This window comes from Paramisgurnus dabryanus, chromosome 2, assembly GCF_030506205.2.
Source record: "Paramisgurnus dabryanus chromosome 2, PD_genome_1.1, whole genome shotgun sequence".
In the NCBI taxonomy this organism is placed as follows: Eukaryota; Metazoa; Chordata; class Actinopteri; order Cypriniformes; family Cobitidae; genus Paramisgurnus; species Paramisgurnus dabryanus.
This window is the reverse complement of record NC_133338.1, coordinates 57,179,502-57,202,313: the sequence shown is the minus strand read 5'-3', so window position 1 is coordinate 57,202,313 and position 22,812 is coordinate 57,179,502.

The following is a 22,812-nucleotide window of genomic DNA, read 5'->3' as shown; positions in this document are numbered from 1 at the left end:
AAGGACCTACATTATTAGAAAAAACTCAAAATATGTACCCTAGGTGTCAGTGGGGCAGCACCCTTTAAAAAGGGAATTGTATGGACCATTAGGTACAGGTATGTAAACATTTAGTACCAATATGTACCTTTGAGATACTAATATATATATTTTGAGGTACTTATAAGCTCTCTTTGGTCCCAGAATGTATTTCTGAGATACTAAAATGAAATCCTTAGGTGCAAAGCTGTACTTTTTGAAAGGGTACAGCCCCAGTGACAGAAAAGGTACAGTTTTGTACCTTTATTTCTGAGAGTATACTTGTGCAAAAACTACATTATTTACAGCCCTATTATAGTATACCTTCTGAATAATTTCTCCAATTCTTGTGCCTTGCTGTTCTGAAAAATGTTACTGCCTTGTCTGATAATTATCTTATGTTGTTGTTTTTATTTATTTCACACAAAAAAAATATAATTGATATTGACTTTTAAGACTTGCAATACTCCGGCTGAATTTAAAGGTCTGGATTGGGTATTATTCATTTGAACATGCACATTTCCAGCGTACACCCAAAACCACGGTGACTTTGAGATTTATCAATATGGACGTTTGCGTACGGCACGCTCAAATCCTACGCCAACTCAGGAGGTGGTGTACGCACATTTTGAGTTAGTGCGGAAATGCGCAAACAATTCCTAACAACACAAAACACACTGACAAACTAAAAGAAATGATATATTATGACCCACTGTAAAAAACAACAACAACAACATGTAATTATAAACTTCAGTGTTTATTTTTGTGCAACATAAGGCTGTATGAATGCACACAATCTCAGGGATTGTTTAACAGAAACTTTTCTCACTCAATTCACTGAACACACGGGGCTCAGAAAATATAACAAAACAAAAATCAGCAATAATACGATATAGGAAATAAAATATGGTAGTGCTATGGTACAAAAGAGATAAGAGAAACACAAATACACACTGTTATACATTAAAACAAGAGGTTTAACAGTATTTATAGCACTTAAAACACTTATGGAAAATCACATAAATAATATAAGAAGCACTGAACTTACACAGACACTTGTATTGTACACGTGACACGAGGATCACGCAGATTATACTCGAACCGATCTCATCTACAAGAGTTACACACAAATAAATGTCACCAGTTCCCACGGATATAAAGACAGTTTTTAAGATATATTTACCAGGCGGAACAGCAACAATTCAGCATAAATCCTTCTGGATGTCAACACAACACGCAGCATGCGAATTTTCATACTGCTATAATGCAGTAATCGTTTCTCTCTGCATTGCGTAGCCGACGACTTGCATAGGCAATCACTCTCTTAGAGTCCCCGTGTTGTTGATAAAGGATAGCACCTAAACTATTTTTGCTAGCATCAGTCTCAACTGTAAACGGTAGAGAGAAATCTGCAAAACCCAAGACTGGGGCCGAAGTAAGCTTCTCCTTAACTGTTCAAAAGCTGTACCACACTCCTCTGTCCAAAGTGCACAAAACTCAGGTCTCTTCACCATACTCTGTTGTCTCAGGCAAAAGTTCACCAGGTCATGGAGAGGACCGGCGATTTTAGAAAACCCTTCACTAAATTTCCTGTAGTAGCTACAGAACCCTAGAAAGGACCTTAGTTCTTTCACGGAACTTGGCGTCTCCCAATTTCTTACAGCCTCTACCTTTCCTGGATCAGTTCCAATCCCTTAAGCAGAGATTTGATGACCTAAGAACTTCACCTGTTCTTGGAGAAAACTACACTTTTCAGGCTTAACCTTAAGTCCAGCCTCCCTTAGCCTAGCGAAAACCACCTCCAGTCTACTGAGATGTTCCTGGAAGGTAGACGAATAGACAAGGATATCATCCAAATAAACCGAACTGCATAAGACGTTGGAATGTGGATGGTCCATTACACACGCCAAAAGGCATACGGGAGTATTCAAATATTCCAAACCGGGTTGGTGAAGGCGGTTTTAGGTTGGTCTTGCTTTCGCACAGCTATCTGAGGGTAACCGCTAGCCAAGTCAATGGTGGAGAAGAATTTAGCACCCTGCAATGCATCAAAACTCTCATCAATGCGAGGTAAGGGGAAAGCATCTCGCTTTGTTTTGGCGTTTAAGTGCCTGTAGTACACGCACAATCTCAAGTTTCCATCTGTTTTTGGGTGAAGCGTACGGACTACTACTAGGCTTAATGACCCCTTTTTGAAGTAGCTAAGTGATGGGTTCCCTGACTTCCCCATATTGGGTAGGTGGAATGCGACGGTATGGCTGTGTTATCGGTACATCATCGACCAGATGGATCTCGTGCTGCACTTTATCGGAAAACCCTAATTCCTCATCACTTACTGCAAACACATCCACGTACCTCAGTAACAACTCTTTGAGTTCAGCCTGCTGCTCAGCAGTTCCACCCAAACTCAGCTCAGCAAGTAAGTCTGGTAAGCCCACTGCCACCACTTGACTCTCCTCTGTGCTTATGGTAACCTACTCCACCCCAGCTGCGACTCGCTTGAACTTTACTTCACAACCCTCTCCAGAACATAATGATTCAACAGGAGAGAGAATACCCAGCCGGGTGCGAGGCTGCAGCCATATATCCTCTGTAGAGAGATTCACAACTCGCACTGGAAATAGTCGTGCTGAAGTGGAAACAAGAGAAGGTACCACTATTAGCCCCTGAGGGAGGGGAAACTTCCCAGGCTCAAACAACAGGTGAGACGAACCCTCTAGACACCTATTCCCCTTTCCCCAGACCATCAACGTCGAAACTGACCAAGCAGGAATATGCACTGTCTCCTTCCCGGCAATATGTGCAACAACCTGTTTCTTAGTTTGACTGACACTTTGCATGTGCTGGAAAACTTCTCTCCAGTCAGACTCTAACTCCCCACCCAGCGTGGTGTCAAACTCAGCATGCACTAATTGCCTACACCTGCTTATAATGTTCATGCCGATGAGCGCTGGCACAGCAGACGAATTTTGTACATCTCTTACCACAGGGAACCCACACTCAGGCAGGGTGATACCCATAGTTTCAACTGGTAGTTCAAGATAACCCAATTACGTGATGCCTAATCCATTAGCAGCAGTAATTCTTAACCAACCAGATGTAGAAAGCATATCCTTATCTTCACCTGCCAAGTGCTCTTTAAAGAAGTGTTCGGTAATTGTACTGACTTGGCTTCCGGTGTCAAGCAAACAGGACACCGTCACACCTCCAATTTTCAGGTCAACCACCGGACACTTCCCCACAGCATGTTTGAGTAACCGATCACGATTTGAGTCCAAATGGGTTGAGCCTATTGCTTGCCCTCGCATCGCCTGGCTCAGAGCGACCGAGGGTTGGCATTTCCCGGCTGTGAGGAAGATGGCTCATCATCCTTGACAGCTTGTTTGTTTTTTCTCACACAGTTTCTTCCAATGTGCCCGACACCATTACACTTGAAACAAATAGGTTGACCATCATCAGAAAATCTAGGCTGCATTGTAGACTTAGAAAACTTTAAAGACTCAGGCTTAGGGCATTGTAGAGTCAGCCTCTGAACAGCTTGCGTTAACTCCCCTATGGCTTTGCCCTGCTCTGCTACCACTTTCAGAACATCATCAAGTGTAACAGAGCTTGCTGAAGGTGTAACCATAGCCGCACACTGAGCTTCTGTAACATTAGAGTTTACACTACAGTTACTGGCTACCTTACTAGCGCGCAGTTTGGTGTCTTCGAGAGACCACATTAACGCTTCGTCCCTTACTTCGATCAAAGTAGACTGTGGTTTGTCCCTTACAAATTTACGGAGCTCTCTTCGGAGTGTTACATTGACTCCCTCAATGAACTGGTCTCTTAGTGCAAGGGCAGCATTGGCGATAGCATCAGAGGACTGCTTCAAAATAGTATTCAACATCTGTGAAAGGGCATGAGAGTATGTACGGAGGTCTTCACCCTCCAGCTGTCTGCGAGTGTAAAATGTCTGTAACAGCTGAGCTGGACTGCGTATTTCTCTAAAGGACGATCTTAAATACAAGAAAATGTCCTCTGTTCGTGGAGAACGCCACCCTTGCCTTAACCTAACCTCTTCTGCAGCAGCACCTTTTAGTAGAGAAAGAACAAAATCAGCTTGATCTTCAGATGTTTGATTTCTCACAAGCAGCACTCTTTCCACCTCTTCAATAAACTCATCCACATTTCTACCATCTTTACATAGATCGCCACTAAAAGGCTGAATGTGGCGCTCTCTGGGCACATATACATAGGATCTAGTTGGTTCTCTACTCAGGTTGGCAATAGCTGCCATAGCTTCAGCATGCTTCCTACTGAGCTCTTGTATCTGTTCTTGCACATTACCCACGCCCTCCCCACCAGCAGCACCATGTTCTATTTCAGCCTCTTCCTCTGGCTGGGATATGTTTAAAAGTCTTTTCAACAACACAAAGTCTTTGTGAGAAGCTTTTTGTTTCCCAGTTCAAAGGATATACTGTCTGTAATGTGCATATAGCACTCTCGTCCACTTCTGCAAAACACACGTCACTGGATCCCGATCCGCAAACACACTCTCAGTTTAGTAGCAGCTAGCGATGTCTCCTTTCCATCCAGTTACCCGTCCCTTGGCCTCAAACCCTCGACCGACGTCTCCAGCAGCTGGATGAAGACCATACAGCTGACCACTCCCACTGCGAGTCCTGCAACTCAAGCACCAGCCACTACCGTATTTTTTTAAAAACAAAACAAAACAAAGATGTGATCGACACTATACTGTTCCCGACCGTCAGATTACCCCACTCCTGGTACCAAAAATGTAACCGGGTGGTAAAGAAAGAAACACACACGGCAACAGAATAGCTAGTTTGCTATAAAAGGGGTTTATCTGACTGCTGTTTTTTTTAACTTTCAGTTTACAGCGGTCGGTGGGAACATCAGTAAACAAATTGAAAATAAGAAATTATTACAAAATAATATTTCACCAAAATGCAGTGTAACAAAATCAGATCCTAAAGATTTAGCAAAGATAAACACTGGTTAGAATCACAGCACACTCAAAAAAGATGCACACTCGAGAAAATACACTTAAATAAGCACCAAAACACATCTTGAGTGTTAATGAGGCTGTATGAATGCACACAATCTCAGGGATTGTTTAACAGAAACTTTTCTCACTCAATTCACTGAACACACGGGGCTCAGAAAATATAACAAAACAAAAATCAGCAATAATACGATAAAGGAAATAAAATAAATAAAATACGGTTGTGCTATGGTACAAAAGAGATAAGAGAAACACAAATACACACTGTTATACATTAAAACAAGAGGTTTAACAGTATTTATCGCACTTAAAACACTTTTGGAAAATCACATATCTAATATAAGAAGCACTGAACTTACACAGACACTTGTATTGCACACGTGACACGAGGATCACGCAGATTATACTCAAACTGATCTCATCTACAAGAGTTACACACAAATAAATGTTCACACAAGTTGGTCACCAGTTATTAAATAATAAAATGTAGGTTCATGTTCTCACTGCGAGAGAATGCTCTCGCGGATATGCGGAGACGGGTTACGTTCCTCCGGGAACGCCCCGCCCCTTCGGTTGCGGACCTCGGTTAAAGGTGCCATGGGAAAAAATTTGGAAAAGTTTTCTCTGCATCACAGTACTTAATCGGTCAGCAGGTACATCCTATGGCTCTCAGTGCTGATCCGCGGCAGCGGTTCCAATGGAGAATGGTTGGCTCGTGTTCTACGAGACCGCCGGTATCTGTTGGTCCCCCCCATACCTGTCGCTGCATTGGAGGTGGGCCGTCTGTCTCTGAGGCTGACTCGGATCGGCTTCCCCGAGTTCGACCCTGAGATGACGGCCATGCTCCCTCGGGCAGCGGTGACAGTAGCGTGGAGTAAACTCAATCTCCACCACCCGAACTGTCCTGTTCTACGAGACCGCCGGTATCTGTTGACCCCTTCAGCCCTCACCCCTCACCTCTCTCGATTCACGGGCGGCTAAAGGTATGGTGATGTCCCGACTCTTGATGGGACAGCCTGTCCTTTCCTCACCGACCAGTAGCAGTCGAAACGGTGTCTGCAAATCAGGTTCGTGGAGAGGCGGCCCCTGCACTACACGACGTTGCCACAGAATCGGATGCGACCTGGAATCGGATGGGATCACTCTTCAGGAGGAAACACCCGCTCCTTCCCCCGGAAGAGGGCCGGGTGGAAAATCCTTAGTTTCATTCTGCTGTTCCGCCTGCTGTCTAGCCGGTACCCACAGACCACTAAGAGTGCATTCCTCTTGCCTCTCCAGGTCTCCTGAGGATCGAGAGAGCCGTGAGCGGGCACACCCCAGCTCACCCTCCTCCTCTATTGCCAGCGGGTTCTTCCCTTGAGTCTGCGCTCTCCGTGCAGGAGACCGGACGACCATCACCCTCAGCAGGCTCAGGTCAGTGTCACATCACACACTGTAGTTGTTTGTGCTCCCACGGCATTCGCATTCTGGCTTACCTGCGACGATTGGCTTATAATAGCGCATTCTCGGCGGACGCTTTGCGAGCACAGAGACTTAACGCTTCAGCATCTCGCCCGTTTGGGTCTTCGGGTCAACTGGGAAGAGAGCAAACTCTGCCCCGTGCAGAGGATCTCTTGTCTCGGTATGGCTCAGTCAATCCCGACTTGCCTCGATACATTTGAGGGAAGAACGCGGTCCCACTGAAACAATTTCAGAAGCTCCTGGGGCATATGGTTGCAGCAGCGGCTGTGACACCGCTCTGGCTCCTCCATATGAGACTGCTTCAGCGTTGGCTTCATGATCGAGTACTGAGGAGAGCGTGGCGCACTGGCATGCACCGTGTAACCATTACACCTGCGTGTCGTCTCAATTTCACCCCGTGGTCAGACAGACAGTTCTCCTGGCATACTGTAACACACAGAGATGCCCCCAGCGCGAGGTGAGCAGCCATGTACGACGTGCTTGCAGTCTCAGGGGTGTGGATAGCACCCCAACTGCCTCGAGTTGTGGGCTGTATATCTGGGACTCGTATGCTTTGCTATGGAAGCTGCGAGGGAAGGATGTATTAGTTCACACCGACAACATTGCAACTGTTGCGTATATCAACCGTCAAGGCGGTTTCGAGCTCTCGTCACCTGTCGCATCACGCCCGTCATCTCCTCCTTTGGAGTCAGAAGCATCTGAGGTCCCTTCGTGCCATTCTCATCCCCGGGTCGCTCAATACAGCGGCAGATGCGCTCTCACGAGCAGCGCGCCCCGGCGAATGGTGACTCCACCCCCAAACGGTTTAGCTGATTTGGAAACGTTTCGGTCAAGCGCAGATAGATCTCTTTGCGTCCCCGGACACAACCCATTGTCACCTGTTTTATTCACTAACCGAGCGCAGCCTCGGCTCATACACAGCTGGCTGCGGGGCATGCGCAAATATGCGTTTCCTTCAGTGAGCTTAATCGCACAGACGCTGTGCAAGGTCAGGCAGGACGAGGAGAGCCTTCTACTGTTCGCGCCTTACTGAACGACCAGGAATTGGTTCCCAGAACTGATGCTCCTCGCGACAGCCCCTCCCTGGCGGATTCCCCTGAGGAAAGACCTTTTTTCTCAAGGAGGGGGCACGTTTGGCACCCGCGCCCCGACCTGTGGGATCTCCATGTATGGTCGCTGAGCGCGTGGAAGGTTTAGGTGATTTATCGCAAGCGGTATCTAACACCATCGTTGTAGTGCAAGCGCCGTCTACTAGACACGCGTACGCACTTAAATGGAATCTGTTTGTCGATTGGTACTCTTCGCAACGCGAAAACCCCCGAGAATGCCCCATTAATGTCGTGCTTCGTACCTTCAACACCGGTTAGATGGTAGGCTGTCACCCTCCACTATTAAAGTGACGTTGCCGCGGTATCTGCACATCACTCTTTAATAAACGGCAGATCGGCTGGCCAGCACGATCTAATTATTCGATTTTTAAGCCGTGCACGAAGGCTGCATCCTTTGCGCCCTCCCTCTATCCCTCCATGGGACCTGTCCATGGTGCTGAAAGCCCTGCAGGGACCCCCGTTCGAGCCTCTGCAGTCTGTGAGTCTGAAGTTTTTGTCAATGAAAACTCTGACCCTACTCGCATTGGCCTCTGTTAAGAGGGTAGGTGACCTCCATGCATTCTCCATCGACGAATTGTGCCTTCAGTTTGGTCCTGCTGTCTCGAGCGTAGAGTGAGTGATCCCGAAGAGTGATCCCATCCGACTGCCAAACGATTAGTGTGAAGTCGTTCAATGACTCAGTCTGCCTTAAGTTTTATTTAATGACTTGTTTAATTGTGTCATTAATGCATTTTGCACAACAACTGCATTATGAAATGAATGTCATTTTAAATCCATAAAGTATATAAACAACGAAAATGACATAAGCTATAGCAACGTGATTGATTTTAATGTTCAATAATGATTTTAAAAAATATGTTTAGATAAAATGATTGGAGGAGCAAAATTTTACCTCATATGTGAGCATGTGTGATCCCGCGCCCACGTGAACTCTGGCGAACTTTGGCGTTGTGCCAAGAAGATGAATCTAGAAATTTCTACTAATATAACGTCGAGACGGTCACATTTTAAATCATACATTTTCTACACAGAGGAGGTTAACTGCACATTACCGTACTGGGGTTTGAAAATGTTGTGAGCGTTTCTTGCACGTTTTAATTCCTCAGATAGCCAAATGCAGCGGCAACATGAAAGCTTGTGAGCGCGCTCACGCTGATGACGTCTGCGGCTGCTCTGACTGCAGCGCCTGCCGCCAGAAAGTAATGTAACATGTTCAAAAACACTATCATAACAACAAAAATCTCTGAAAAGTGACAAGGATGCAGCACAGAATTAATAATATTGTGCATATTAAACAGATTTAAAGACAAGTTACCGATTGATGGACGCTTGTTTGATTTTCAGGTTGCATGCAAAATCCATTTGGCTCAAAAAACCAAGGGGGCACGTGCCTCCTCAGTTTGAATGACGCCTCTGGTTACAATACAGTGCTGCATATCACATAGTAGTAGCTATACAGGGCTTTGAAAATGAGAAGTGTGTTGTCCATGCTTAGTAACAAGAAGAATCAATTTATTTGTCTTATTAATAATTTTTTTTTATTATTATTAGATAGCTATTAACAGTTATGTTTACAGTTATTTACAGTTATTTTATATATATATTATAATATTAAATACTAAATTTCATGTAATTTGATACACTTCCAGTTAAAGCCCCACTCACTTCTGGAATACAAAAACAATAATTTTGAGATTGATACAGATACAAATACTGACTCCACAGCACACCCCTATATACAACTTCTTCAAGCTACGCCTTTGTTATTGTTTAATTGTGACATCTGGCAGGCAAAAATTGCATATTGCGACTCTATAAATGGTTTGTTGTAACAATACTTATTTACGATACAGCACAGCTTCTCGTACCTTAATGCATACATATTGATTTATTTAAAGACTTCCAGAGATTGATTGATTTTCTCTTTGTCTAGATGTGCTGTAATATCTGGTCTTACTGCCAGTACCAGTACCGTCAGTTATGCGTGTGATGGAATGGAGGGACGTTATGTGAATGTGATCATACCTGGACCTGAAGGTCATCTCACTGTGTGTGAGATGGAGGTCTATGGAAAACGTAATTTCTGATAAATAATTCTCTACAGTTAGATGAGATTTTCCATAAATGGTCTGCTTTTCATTTGTTTGTTTTGCTCTCTTTTAAAGTTGTGCTTGGATATGTATATGATTGTTGAGTTTGTGTTTGCTGTGTTGTAGGTCATTTAAAAAAGAGCATTTTGAGACTGAAATTTCTCTCCCGTGTTGATGCAGCGGCTCTGAGCGACAAAATCCTCTTTCAGGTTAGAAAAACAGTGAGATGGTCTTTAAATATAAAAAATAAATGTGTTATTAAAAGAGAGATGTGATACTGTAAGTGTGTTAAATGTTAATAAATCAATGTGTGTATTGATGAATTTCAGCTGGAAGCTGCTCTGTCATTATACATCTCTGATTTTACACTGTCCTGGACACAACGCCCTTATAAAAAGAAAGTGAAATTACAGAACACAGGCAAGTATAAAGTCATTTTAAAACTATTTACATTAAGTTATTTACGTTACAATACAGAATTATGACATTTCACACTGATCAGCTTTTAAAGGTATAGTGGAGGATTTTCTTTTTCTGGGTGGATCAACAAGACTATTGGTCATCCTAGTTGTCAATCATTCTGGTAATATGTTTACGTAAGGCTGTCGTACGTGTTCGTCCCTAGGTTCGCTTTCTGGCAGCCCACAGAACTGTACATAGGAAATTAAAGCAACACTATGTAGTTTTTTTTTACCTTTAAATAATGTCTCTAAAATTATTTCAGTGATAGAACAACTTTTAACTGGACAAATTGTACTGTTGCTGCAACCTGAGCAGCCTCCTAGTTGCTACAAGCACACTCTGAAAGTGGCGGTGGAGGGTAGAGCACACAGCCCCGCCCCCCCCTGCCTGCAGAAGAGTGTCTGATACCAGGCACTGTGCGCTTTTCAACCACATGGGGGAGCTGTAAGTCATTTTTACATGGAAACTACATAGTGTTGCTTTAACCTGATCTCACAAAGTTCTGTGGGAAAGTCACAGAATTTTTTGTACATTTCTCTGTGGCATTCTCACAGATTGGTTACTCAACTGCTTTTTCCTATTTTCAACCCATTGTCGCTTCGGTTTAGGGTTTGATTTGGTGTTTGCGTTAGTATGTCACTTTAACTATTGGTTTATACTATTTTTTCTGATTTATTCTTTTATATTTTCTAAACTTTAAACAATTGTTGCCTGGCGTTGGGGTTAGAGTTGGGTTTGGGTAAGGATGTTATTTCATGTAAATCTAACCCTACAGTCTGTAGCAGGGCCACGTAAAAAAGCGGAGATCCGTGAGAATGCCACAGAAAATTGAGCAAAAAATTCTGTGACTATCCCATGAAAATTCGTGAGATCAGGCTCTAGGAAACATATGACTTTTCACACACATATATAAGACCATCTAGGCAAATTTTTTGTCTCTATCTCAAACCCTTGAGCACCACCATCAGTTTAAAATGCCTTGTTTATCTTCAAAACTACAACCCCAAATCAGAAAAAGTTGGGACACTGTAGTAATTGTGGGTAAAAAAGTAAATGGAATAATTTACAAATCTCATAAACTTATATTTTATTCAAGATAGAATATAGATAACAAATCAAATGTTATAAGTGATGTAATGGAACATTTTCTGCCGTTTTTTATCTGTAATCATTAGGTTTAACTAGGTTCTTTAATCTGCTTATCCAAACTCAATTTTACATCCTTCTGTGCCCTTTTCCGCTTGACCCCGGTATTGCTGCTTGCAGCTATATTTAATAATAACAGTTTTCTTTCATGGGATGGACCCCCTAAAGTAGCCTTGGCCAACCCATTTAAAAAATTAGTTCTGCCATTGCATTACTATATTTTTAGCATATTAAGTGTATAATGAGTGTGTGCATATGTGAATGAATTTAATAAACTAATTGTTGGTAGCCTTCTGTTAATTCACTAAAATTATCCTTTATTTAGTTAGCCTATGTTTACTTTACTGACACAGCTTAGTGTGCCCTGGATGGTAAAATAATTATTACAATGTATTCACCAACACGCATGTCTTCTGCATACTGACATGGTTTGAAATCTTTACAAAAGATTGTAAACAAACGTGGAGGGTTATTGTTTGGTTTTCTGATGTATTAAAATTCATATATGTAGAGCAGAGAAATAAGAATTTTTTTTCCTGGGGTGCATGCACTAGAAAAATACATATATGGACCTCTGTATTTATAAAGTCCTGCGTACGGCCCTGTGCAGGGGTGAACTGAGAGAATAATTCGGGCCGGGAATTTACAGGCCACCGTCGCTGCTGCCACCACCATGTTCATGTAATCCACAGATTTGCTAATCTTATAGGTTAATATTAGTTGATATAACAGGATGACTACCAGATTAATTATAAATGCTGCCACTGTTTTAAAAAGTGAAATGACCGTAAAAAAGCATGATTTGCACTTTGATACAGCTTTTCACAAAAACAAAGTTTTATAAAATGATAAACTTTACATATCAGCCTTGGTGTTTCGCTGTGGTTGCATAAAAACAGCAGGACTTTTTGAAAATATAAATTAATGATCTGCCTAATGCTTTTGTAGCGAGGTAAGTTCTGTACACAAAGCAACGGAGCACGCCAGCACCTGACTTTAAAACATGCAATCAGCAATATATAGATGCATGCTTTTACTGGTAACTTGACTGACCCGCACCCTTACTGGCTAATATTTCTGTGATTCTGCAGCATCTCGCTGTTTTTGTGGCCAGGGCTTTTCTATTTATTTGCGCTGCATATTTCCCAGATATAGCCAAAGAGGCTGGTTGTTGCAGGTGTTAGTTAGGTCATGTGGTGGCATTCTCTCACATTGCCTGATTTGTAGATTTTTAGAGGTCCGTCATTCATCAGCCTATTAAATGTCAACCTGATTGCACAGAAGGCAGGCCAGAACCAGGAAATGTCACGGTTTTAAGTGCTTAATTTGCATGTGCAAAATACGAAATTAGCTTTTTCGCTTCGAAAGCCGGCTGTATCTGCTACTAAGAAGCTACTCTTCTGCTCTTTTGGAATGATTGCTGAAGTTGGTTGAACAAACAGTACCACAGCGGACGCTCGCAGTTTCCACTGCTCTACACCTTTTGTTGTTTTGAGTTTAGTTTGTGCGTTGCTTCTCCCTGTGCGCATCATCAACGAATTGTCAACAAAGAGAATTGTGAGGCTCTGTGCAAAAAGGGGCACCAGCGTTTGCATTGCCTTAGGAAATTATCTCTGTTTAATCTTGACCAAACAATTATGAAAATGTTTTATCATGCTTTTATTGAATCTGTGTTGTCCTTTTCCACTGTAGTATGGTATGGTCAAATATCTTTAAAGGCAAAAAATCAGTTGGACTCGATAGTAAAATGGTCTGGTCGTTTGCTGGGTGAGTCTAAACCAGGAGTGGCATCCCTGTATACCAAACAGTTACAAAGGATGGCCATCTCAATCTTAGATGATGATTCTCATCCCCTGCACAGTGAGTTTCAGTTATTGCCATCTGCAAGGAGGTATAAAGTCCCAAGATGTAGAATGAAAAGATATAAGAGCAGCTTTGTACCAAATACGGTTAATATGATAAATGGTAGAAGGGTTTTTTTTAAAGAAATTTTTTAGGTTGTTTTACAAAGACAATATTTAATGTTTTGAGAGCACTTTTATTTAGTATGAGTATTTATTTAATTGTCCCTATGTGGTTGGTTTGGTGTTGTGTGTTTTTGTACTGGATGCCATTGAATGTCATTGCACTGCAAAACCAATTTACCTACGGGTATAATAAAAGTAACCTAACCATGGTGGTCCAAGAAGGCCATCTCTGGCTGTAACTGGCTGACATGATGGACGCAGACAAGAACAAGTTCCTGGATGCTCCAGTCTCACAGACCGGCCTCTTCAGTAGTCCGTGGGGTCGTTTGCCCAGCATTTCTCAGCGGCGCAAAAGCAGACCGAGGCGATCTCCAAGATCGTGACCCGGCGATAGAGGGCTGCCCTGGTCCACCAACGCCAGCTCCTCAGTCTGTCTCTCACTGAGGGCGTCCTGCAGCGGCCGCCTCCGTTCCCCCTCCTTGGACCTTGGCTGCACAGGAAAATTGGTCGTCAGCAGCCCGCCCGCTCAGCCCGCTACCCATGGCAAACGGAAGTCCAAGTGGCCCCGGGACGGGCGACCCGGAGTTGAAGAGGATCACCACGGGCACCGCTCCTTCCCCCGGAAGAGGGCTGGGTGGAAAATCCTTGGTTTCATTTCTCTGTTCCGCCAGGTGTTTCTTTCAATTTCCGGGCATTCGTTTCACCATGGTGAAAGCGTCCGATGCACATGTACTGCGTGCAGAAATCGATGTCCTGCTGCCGAAGGATGCGATCGAGCAGGTCTCTCCTACCGAGATGATGACAGGGTTTTCCAGCCCTTATCTCATAGTACCCAAAATAGGGAGAGGGTTACGACCGATCTTGGATTCACGCGCACTGTACCGGGGTCTCCAAATGAGATCCATCAAATATGACTTGTCTCAATACATTTCGAGGCAAGAGTGCGGTCCCGCTGAAACAATTTCAGAAGCTCCTGGGGCATAGGGCAGCAGCTGCGGCTGTGACACCACTCGGGCTGCTCCATATGAGACCGCTTCAGCATTGGCTTCACCATCGAGTCCCGAGGAGAGTGTGGGGCGCCGGCATACACCGTGTAACCATTACACCTGCGTGTCGTCTAACATTCACACCGTGGTCAGACCCCGCGTTTCTGAGAGCAGGTGTGCCCATGAGACAGTTCCTCTCATTTCGGCTGTGTGGCACGCATGCCCGCTCGTGGTGTAAAGCATGTCTGCGCTATTCTCCAAGATGCACTTGACGGCCTTTTGTTCACCGAAAGTTTTTTTTTTTGACGACCTAGTTAAGGCGGTAGGGTTTCCCAGCTTAGGCGGGCTGGCCAAACTGCAAAGTGCTGCGGGAAACGGTGCTATCTGTCATTTACCCATGCTGGTTTTCTAACAAACTGGTGGAAAGAGTAATAAAATATTCTAGTCAAGTAAAGTACAGTTACTTTAGTGATATTTTACTTAAGTAAAAGTTTCTGGCTAAAAATCTACTCAAGTAAAAGTAAAAAGTAAGTCATTTTAACTTTACTCCCAGTAAAAGTTACTTTTTTACAGTGGGTGAGGTGGGTGATTCTATTATAGTTCAAAAAGGACAAGGGAATATAAATCTCAAAATAGTTGTTTTTTTAATTGAACGAACAACTTCACAAATAAAGTGCAATAACATAAAGTTAATAAAATTAAAAGCTTTTTTATAATTAAGAAACATTTATGGAATTCTTCAATGATTTGTATAGGTAAGTTATGCACTTTTAAGGGAAAGAAATATGAGGTCAGCTAGTAAATACAATCACTATAGTATGGTTGTAATTGATGTATTGCTGGTAACATGCATTATTTTATTAAACTATACATAAACATATATATATATATATATATACCCACTGTATAAAACGGTTAGTTCCAATCCTTGATTCTGATTGGTCAATAGCTGTGCTTTATTCACAATAGACCCCTTCACGGTTCACGTCACAGGAGAATTTGCGGTTCGCACTGCACATGGTGGGGTCATAAAAGTCATGCTATCAAGTTGAGTTGCGTATTGTTTGGTTGAATCCAAGAAGTATTTTCACCTATGTGTTGCGTCGTGGGCTGTGAAAATTGCACCAGCTCTGCAGTTAAGTTTTTCAGGATTCCTGCAGGATCTCATCCATAAAAAAATAGGCAACATATGTGGTCGCAAGCAATTAAACGTGCAGACTGGGACAATGCAAAGATCAAAGATGCTTGTGTTTGTAGTGCTCACTTAATTTCAGGTAATTCATCATTTATCAGCCCTGTTAGATTAAATTAGAAAGCCTGGATTGTATGATTCGTTTTTAGTAGCCGCGCCTTTTTTCTGACCCGATGCTGCGCACGCACCCAACCTAGGCGTGTTTAAAACGGCGTGTTTAAAAACATTGAAGGGGTCTATAAAACACTGCTATGACCGCTTCACCTAATGATTCTATTTATCATTGCGCCCTTAGCATTACATTAGCATTCAGACCCTTTGCTCAGTATTGAGTAGAAGCACCCTTTTGAGCTAGTACAGCAATGAGTCTTCTTGAGAATGATGCAACACGTTTTTCAGACCTTGATTTAGGGATCCTCTGCCATTTTCCTTACATCTAGATTAAAAACACATCTGTTTAACTCTGCATTTACTGAATGAGCACTGTGCTGCTTCACACTGACTGCACTTTGAAGGGATGGTTCACTTTGGAATGGGGGTTCTGTCATTGTGTTCTCATCCTCGTGTTGTTCTGGGCCTGTGTGGGTTTCTTTTTTTTTCTGGTGGGCACGGGGGAGGATATTTTGGGAGGTGGTGGTGGGCGCGCAGCAGTAGGTGGCTGTGGACTTCTATGGTAGGAATAAAAAAAATATGGTATTCTTACCATCATTTTACAAAATATTTTCTTAGTCATTTATCCAAATACTTACAAAATATTCTTTTTCCTACTATGGAGGTCTATGGTCACTTGCTGCTGTGTGTTTGCCGTCATTTCTCGGGGTATCTTCTTTTGTGTTCTTCGGAGGAGGGGGATGCGTGCGGGTTTGGAACAGCGTGGGGATGGGTGGATGGTGACGGAGTTTTTTCATTTTGAAGTGAACTATCTTTAACTCAAGTCACTTTTACTCCTGTTTTATTCTTTTTAACATTTTAAACTGTTTTTATTAAAATCACATTTATTTTCTTTAATTGTTATTTTAAATTCTCATGTATCTTTGTTTTTATTGTGATTTAATCGTGTATCTCTTATTTTTAAATTTTCTTTTTTATATATTGTTTTCTCATTTCTTTATAAAGCACTTTGAATGACCTCTGTGTATGAAATGTGCTATACAAATAAACTTGCCTTGCCTTTACAGATCCTTTCCAGTTCCCTCAGGTTTAATGGTGGACGTTGGTGGACAGCCATTTTCAGGTCTCTCCAGACATGCTCAATTGGGTTTAGGTCAGGGCTCTGGCTGGGCCAGTCAAGAATGGTCACAGAGTTGTTCTGAAGCCACTTCTTTGTTATTTTAACTGTGTGCTTGGGGTCATTGTCTTGTTGGAAGGTGAACCTTCGGCCCAGTCTGAGGTCCCGAGCACTCTGGAAGAGGTTTTCTTTAAGGATATCTCTGTACTTGGCCGCATTCGTCTTTCCTTCAGTTGTCCTGTCCCTGCAGCTGAAAAACACCCCATAGCATGATGCTCCCACCACCATGTTTCACTGTTGGGATTGTGTTTGTCGGGTGAAGAGCAGTGCCTGGTTTACTCCACACATACTGCTTAGAATTAACACCAAAAAGTTCAATCTTGGTCTCTTCAGACCAGAGGATCTTATTTCTCATAGTCTGGGAGCAGTGGCAGCTGGTGCTAAACAAATTTTGGGGGGGGGGGTGCATACAAACCTGCAATTAAACTTTTACTGTATTAATGCAGGTCTGTAAACAGCCGTTTATCAGGTGATGAATATCATTACTGCTTAGCTAAAATGCTAAAAATGTTACTGTCGAAGTCAACTAAATCATGAAATAAATGTACTATGAATGTGTAAATATGAGTGGGTTTATTATCAGTTATGAACTAATCATGGTAATTCACCCACACACACACACACACACACACACACACACACACACACACACACACACACACACACACACACACACACACACACACACACACACACACACACACACACACACACACACACACACACACACACACATATTCTGGTTTCCATGTTTTGTGGGGACATTCCATAGACGTAATGCATTTTATACAGTACAAACTGTATATTCTATTCCCCTTACCTACCCCATTCCCTAACCCCAACCATCACAAAAACCTTTCTTGTTCCTTAGATTTTCAATAAACATCATCTTGTTTGATTTATAAGCTTGTTTCCACATGGGGACATCAAAATGTCCCCACAAGGTCACAAAAACACTGGTATTCCTATCTTTGTGGGGACAATTGGTCCCCACAACGTGATAATTACCAGGTACACACACACACACACACACAGTAAAGTTGCCTAATCGCAGACCAATACTTTGCAACAAAGTTGACCAAGCCACGGAAAATACCAGAATATTTGAGAATCCTGTACACGCAAAGGCAGCTCAAATGCAGCACTAAATTTCGCCCCATAAATCACGCGGACTTATAAACAGCAAACAGGGAAATAATAAAAGGCATTTGACTTACATAAGTCCTGGAAAAGCATGTAAACTCGACCACCATCACTTCCTGCTGCTCAATCTGGTCCAAGCTCCATAATCCTTTATTTATTTTTCAACTGAATGCCTTGTTAAGGGTGATTTTGTAAGCATAAAATCATATTTCCTTTAATCTCAAGGTATTTCACTTGCTTTCACTGATCAGTACTGTATCTAGCCGTTACATGGCATCTGCAACGCGGTTATGAGACTCTTAAAACGAGTCACATGAGGTCAAAGAGATAAAAAACAACATTGATTCGCTTACAACATAAGGTGGGAGGGTTTGGGGCGCACAGTCCTGCGCCCCAGGGCGGATCTGAAACCAGCCAATTAGAGCTCAGGCTCAGGCCACATGTTTTACCCTTTTTACTACCCTACTTAGACACTCATTAGGGGTGCGCCCCAGACACACAAACATGACACATACACAACGTACTCAATTTTGACTTTAATTTTTTTAAATAAATGATAACATGACTAACAGTGAAATAGTACCACTAAACGATTTTTTTTTATGCTTTAATTTGCATTATATATTTAACTTTTTTGTAACATGTTAAAGTAGCTTTCTTCTCTGGCCAACTTTGGGGAGGCGGCGCCCCAGGGCCCCCTAGTGACCAGCCGCCACTGTCTGGGGGTCATTCATGTGTTTTTTGTCAAACTCTATGCGGGCTTTCATATGTCTTGCAGTGAGGATATGCTTCCGTCGGGCCACTCTGCCATAGAGCCCCGACTGGTGGAGGGCTGCAGTCATAGTTGACTTTCTCCCATCTCCCTACTGCATCTCTGCAGCTCAGCCATAGTGATTTTTGGGTTCTTCTTTACCTCCTTCACCAAGGCTCTTCTCCCACGATTGCTCAGTTTGGCTGGATGGCCAGGTCTAGGAAGAGTTCTGATCGTCCCAAACTTCTTCCATTTAAGGATTATGGAGGCCAATGTGCTCTTATGAACCTTAAGTGATGCAGAAATTCTTTTGTAACCTTGGCCAGATCAGTGCCTTGCCAAAATTCTGTCTCTGAGCTCCTTGGGCAGTTCCCTTGACCTCATGATTCTCATTTGCTCTGACATGCACTGTGAGCTGTAAGGTCTTATATAGACAGGTGTGTGCCTTTCCTAATCAAGTCCAATCAGTTTCATTAAACACAGCTAGACTCCAATGAAGGAGTAGAACCATCTCAAGCAGGATCAGAAGAATTAAACAGCATGTGAGTTAAATATGAGTGTCACAGCTGGGTCTGAACACTTATGACCATGTGTGAAGGAAAGATGAATGCGGCCAAGTACAGAGATATCCTGGAAGAAAACCTCTTCCAGAGTGCTCTGACCTCAGACTGGGCCTAGCCTAACATGAAAATGACCCTAAGCACACAACTAAAATAACAAAGGAGTGGCTTTAGAACTGTCAATATTGGTCGACACAATCGACTGTGTCGACGCTGATAATTAGTCGACATCAATATTTAAAGTCAAAAATTAAACTTGTGCATCACTTTCAGGTTAGTTCACAAGCCTGTGAAAATGTAGATATTTGGCTGCTGACATAACCAACTTATCTGCATGATTTAAATACAGTAGTATAACAATTTACCAATTTATATCATGTAACTTCAGTTGTTTAAATTATATTGTGCTGCGTTGCTTTTAAAAAGCCTGGTAAAGATATCTATGCTTAATACATTAGTGGTTTTGTATATGCTACTAACTACACTTATTTATTATTTAAATTAACAAAACCTGCTTAACTGAATGCTTGAGTGTTAAATCAATCAAACAACTGCATTATTGAGAACATTATCATACATACCAACTTTTGCTTTTGTTAATAGACATCTGCTGTTTTCTTAAAGCTGACTTTTAATTTAGAGAAATGTCTAAGAAAGTAATTTAGTAATTCTCCAAAAATGCTTGGATTTATACTGGCATGTAGGATTAACTTAGTCCATTAGCTACACGGGTACATATGCAAAAATATAGGCTATTATATATCATTGCATATTTGTGTTATACAATTATAATTCATAACAATAGTATTTTAATAAATTTAATCAATAAATTATTCGATATAAAAAATAGTTGTTAGTGGCAGCCCTACTTGAGAACAACTCTGTGACCATTCTTGACTGGCCCAGCCAGAGCCCTGACCTGAACCCAATTGAGCATCTCTTTAGAGACCTGAAAACGGCTGTCCACCAACGTTCACCATTCAACCTGAGGGAACTGGAAAGGATCTGCAAGGAAGAATGGCAGAGGATCCCCAAAATCCAGGTGTGAAAAACGTGTTGCATCATTCTCAAGAAGACTCATGGCTGTACTAGCTCAAAATAAGGGTGCTTCTACTCAATACTGAGCAAAGGGTCTGAATACTTATGAACATGTGATATTTCAGATTTTCTTTTTTAATAAATTTGCAAACATGTCTACATATTTGTCTACAAAAATTTAAAGGGGGCCTGAATACTTTCCATTCCCACTGTACACTGTAAAATCTCTAATAGTACAAATATGTAAACAATAAAAACATTAGGTAAATCTGCATAGTGATGCCACAGAAGAAACCCAAAGAAATTTGTAAGGTTCTTAAAACATCCACCTCAAAGAAACTTTTGTGCAAAGCAATCTATGTGTTTATGTAAGCATACAGCCAAACAAAAATACTTATTTTAATAATTGTATCCAGTATGAAACATGTAAAATCCTGTGATTTATTGAATCCATTTGTTTCATTTACAGGTCCTTGTGTTAAATCACCCTGAAAAAGACTGACTGTATATAAAGGTATATTTATTTTATATTCACTAGTTTTCTGTCACAGTCATTATTGCTTCTGTATGTTTGATAAAAAGTGTTTGTCTAAATGTTCTGTGTACACGTTACAGTCACTTCATTTAGTTTAAAAAGATAATTTTACTGTATATTCTCTGTAAAACTCTCATTTTATTTATTGATAACTGATAATAATATTAGTATTTTGGGGTTTGTATTATGTGCAGTTAATATTTGTATCACATACAGATGAAGTGATTGTACAGTCCATGTAGGAAGCACATTTTATTTAACCTCCTAAGGCCTAAGTTTTGGTTTGTCTTTTATTCAGATTTCTACCAGCTATTTTGGGATTAGGAAGAACCAATAAATATAATAATCCAATTGTTTTCTAAGAACATGAAGCAGAAGCAGTGTATTTGTCCATGTGTGTGTACAACAGGTTCCAGTTACACAGAATTAAATATAAGGGTGCAAACATCGAAAAAATTCATGCCCACATATGTGGACATCCAGGTCTTAGGAGGTTAATCAAATAAAATAACAAAATATATTTTATATCATAAAAGCAATGTCATTGTTGAAGTAAGAGAACTGCTGAGCTCATGCAGGACCACAAGATGTCCACCACATTCTCTTCAAATTTTTTATCAAAATCATAAATTTTTTCACTGTTTTGGGCTTTGCGCTTTTTTAATTAGATAATTAATAATTTTTTTTTTAAAAGAGTAAAGATGATTGATACGTTGCTCATGTCAGGTGCCACAGTTCTCATCTTAACATGTGTGTGATAGAGGAGCAATAACACTGCATATAGTCGTTTCAGTTAAACATGAACATCTGAACTGTTACACAAATATACACAATTGATTTATAAAGAACTTGAGATAAATTAGTTTAGTCAAATTCAGTTCATTTTATCTTTTGCTATAAGCAGAGGTCCACAATAATATATTTTACTTTCTATTTTCCATCAGCCATCCCACCCACAAATCACAGCATCTCTGCTCAACACCTCCAACAGACAAACCAATAATGATCAGTTTCAGAAATCTGGACACAAACAGTGATGATAAATGATGTTAGATTACATTGGCAGAAGTGGAGCTTGTATGAGACTCCGCCCTTCACCTGAACCAAACCCATTCATCAGTTCTTTACCTTCACTGAGCTCCTGAGGGCACCACGTCCCCTTTTAGTTAGACTAGGCTTCTGATATATTAGGACCTTTAGGTAGTTTAATCAAACATGCGTTTTAGTCTAAGTGAAGAGCGGGTCGAAAGTAATGTGGGACAAAAGTAACAAAGTGATTTTCTCAGAGCCCTGACTACATTTGCATTCCAAGTTATGACAGCACGTTCAGCAGGTAACCCTTGATAGTGCTGCCAAATATCTCATGATTTCATCATTGTTTCCTGCGGTAAGGTCCGTAAAGCTTTTATTGAGCATGAAGAGTAAATTACTGAAGCGGTCATATTTTTTAATGTCAAGTTGTGTTTCTCATTTTATGTGTTAAAGTACTGATCAATCTACAGGTCATTTAGTGCTCTAACACATCCTGAAGGTTGACTTCTCAGAGTTTTTCAAAATAAAAGTAAATCAGGTTTAAATGTCAGGAGTTCCTGTTGGGGTGAAATTGACACTTGATACTTTTGTCCCGCTGCTAATGTGGTGGCTTTCTGTGTATTTCAGCATTTATTAAAACATATCTTAAAGCCATATCTTTTCCACGTCCACCTTTGAATTTGTTCACTGAAAACCCCAATAAGTTGACTGAACTCAATTAAATGAGTAATTGGTCTTATAAAAATGTAATATTCAAGTTCACATCACGTCAACTTATTCAATCACATGTAGACTGGTGTTTTTGTTGTCTGGTGATTTACATTAAACTTAATTAATAAAGATTAAAGAGCAATGTTGTTTGATCACTGGTCCAGACTTGAATATATCTTAGAGTCTGTTCAAGTGTTATCAAATATACAAAGAATCTATTTTTAAATACCCTGTTAGCAATATCCACAAGATAGGAAGGAGTTAGTCCATTTAAAAGTTCAATTCTCTCCATTTTAGTGAAGGATCCTACATTAG